This window comes from Otolemur garnettii, unplaced genomic scaffold, assembly GCF_000181295.1.
Source record: "Otolemur garnettii isolate 467f Iridium unplaced genomic scaffold, OtoGar3 scaffold00110, whole genome shotgun sequence".
Classification (NCBI taxonomy): Eukaryota; Metazoa; Chordata; class Mammalia; order Primates; family Galagidae; genus Otolemur; species Otolemur garnettii.
Genome location: NW_003852505.1, coordinates 3,078,581 through 3,081,522, shown reverse-complemented (window position 1 = coordinate 3,081,522; position 2,942 = coordinate 3,078,581).

The following is a 2,942-nucleotide window of genomic DNA, read 5'->3' as shown; positions in this document are numbered from 1 at the left end:
GGGCCGGCGCCCTACTCCTTTGAGCCACATTCGCCACCCGAGCACCTTTTTTTTGAGACAGAGTGTAATTTTGTTCCCCTTGGTAGAGTGCCATAGCCCACAGCAGCCTCAAACTCTTCGGCTCAAGCGATCTCCTTGCCTCAGCCTCCCAAATAGCTGAGGCCACAACACCTGGCTATTTTTAGAGGTGATGTCTTGCTCTTGCTCAGGCTGGTCTTGAACTCATGAGCTCAGGCGATCTGCCTGCCTCAGCCTCCCAGAGTGCCAGAGTGCTGGGATTATAGTTGTGAGCCACAGAGCCGGCTCCAGAGTGCTTTATTTTTATTTTTTTTTTCTTTTTGGGGACAGAATTTCACTCTGTTTCCCAGGCTAATGTGCTGTGGTGCCTAGCTCACAGCAACCTCAAATTCTGGGGTTGAAGTGGTCCTTCTGTCTCAGCCTCCCAAGTAGCTGGGACTACATGCACCCTCCATAACACCTGACTAACTCCTAGGCTCAAGCGAGTCTCCTGCCTCAGCCTCCCAGGTGGCTGGGACCATAGGCGCCTGCCACAATGCCTGGCTATTTTTTGGTTGCAGCCATCATTGCTGTTTGGCGGGCCCAGGCTGGATTTGAACCCGCCAGCTCAGGTGTATGTGGCTGGCACCTTAGCCATTTGAGCCACAGGCGCCGAGCCATCAGTTGCCATTCTTGGCAGCTTTCAACTGCCTTTCTAGAATAGAGGTAAGGAATGGAGAAGGAAGCTCCACATTTGTCAGATTTATACATGGGGCTGCTAGGTAAGCTTCACCAGAGCAGAGGCTTCAGAAGAGAAGAAAAGTTTGAAAGGCAGTGTCCTCATAGGGAGTCCTAAACTTCTTGGGCTGAAGCCTGACTTTTCCTGAAGCATTGCTCCAGAACTGCTTTGCTTCTGTGATGCATTTGCCTCCAGTGTTCTCCTCTGGCACATCCATCCTCCGTGTGAAGGCCAGAGTGATTTTCCAAAATCTCATTATGTTATTCCTCTGCTTAGAAACTGCCCATGACTCCCAGTGACCTTTTGGCTAAAATCTATGTTCCGCTTTTAGAATGGCCTATAAGACCCTTTGTGCTCTGGACCCCCAGCCACATCTTTAGCTTTGCCATTAACCACTCCCCTGCCCTCCTGCCAAACCGGCTGACTTCCAGTTCCTGGTAGTTGCTATATCTGGTGGACAAGTCCCACTTACCCCTCAAGCCTCAGATCCGGCATTACCTCCTGTCCCAAAGCCTTTTCTGCACCTCTCCAACTGTGGGTTAGGCCCTGCCCTCTGTGTGCCCTCAGAACCCCCACCCACCCCATGCGTACCTATCACAGCCCTTGCTTCTCTGGCGTCTTCTTGCTCGGATCCCTCACTAGGATGCAGTTTTGCATCATCTGCTTAACTCAGTTTTGCTCCCATGGAAAGAGGTTTCTCAGGGAATTTGTTCTTTCTCTTGGGGTAAGCATACCAGTCTTGCCTCGAAAAGCATACCAGAAATGCCAATGGCTTGATGTTAGGCATGGAGAGTTTTCAGCATGGGAGTTTGTCCCCTGCAGCCAAACCTCAATTTTACATGGAGGAGGTAGGCTAGGCGGTATCACATGATGTGAAAAATTTGTGGGGAAGAATAGCTGACTACAGGAAAAACTATAGAAAGCTGTTCTCAAATCTCCCAGCTGATTTGGTTTCGTTTTGGAAAGACCAGTGGAGGCTCGTCTCAGGTCCCCAAATCTGATAATAGTCAAGATGCTTAGGTTCAAACTTTTCCTATAAAGAAGGGACTACTGTTATAATTGTCCTTTGAATGCCTGGCACACGCCAACCTTTTCTTGAATCCAGAAGCCTGCAGACTCAGCCATGTGGCAGGAAGGTCCTGCACTGACAGCCTTCACCAAGTCCAGCCCACCTTGGCAGCTGTCAAGGGGGAGACTGTGGAGCAGACACCACACTCCTGCATCAGTTAGCCAGTTTGCATTTATAAAATGGGAACAGGGGTGGTGGGGAGTTAATGCCAGATGCCAATGCCAAATGCCAGAATCTGGGAACTGCTTGCCCTTCCCAGTTCAATTATCAAAGAAAAATTTATTCAGGAAAAAAAAGGAAATGCTATACTACACTGTGTAAATACCATATGTTTAATGTGTAGTTCCTAAAGACATGGGATGTGCTGAAAATAGCAACAGGGTTTGGATCATTTCATGGATGAGAAAATCTTAATGGGTTATTAAGGCAAGGTAGGAAAGTTTGGGGCACAGAGGGGATAAACAGGCCCACTAGGCAGGGATGAAAACCTCGATGGATGGGCTCAGGATGGCATTTCTGGCTGTTCTTTGGTGACTCAGTTTCTCCTTGGTCTTCAAGGATTGAGATGAGAGGACTGGAAAATACAACAGCTCATTGCAAGAGCTATCCAAGCTTCCAGGGATACAATACCATTTTTTTTTTTTGAGACAGAGTCTCACTGTGTCGCCCTCGGTAGAGTCCCACGGTGTCACAGCAACCTCAAACTCTTGGGCTTAAGCCATTCTCTTGCCTCAGCCTTCCAGGTAGCTGGGACTACAGGCACTCGCCACAACGCCTGGCTTTGTTTGGTTGCAGTTGTCATTGTTGTTTAGCTGGCCCAGGCCAGGTTAGAACCTGACAGCCTCCATATATATGGCTGACACTGTAACCACTGTGTGAGGGGCACTGAGCCACAATACTATTTTTTTTTTTTTGGCCGGGGTTGTGTTTGAACCTGCCACCTCCGGCATATGGGGCCGGTGCCCTACTCCTTTGAGCCACAGGCACCACCCTATACATAATTTTCTTTTTAATGTATTATATTTGTAAATTGTGTTTATGTTGAAATTAAAAAAATATTAAAGAAAGAAAAAAAGAAATTAAAAAAATATATTACAATACTATTTTTGCGTTCTATGAAAATTTTTGTTGCTCCAT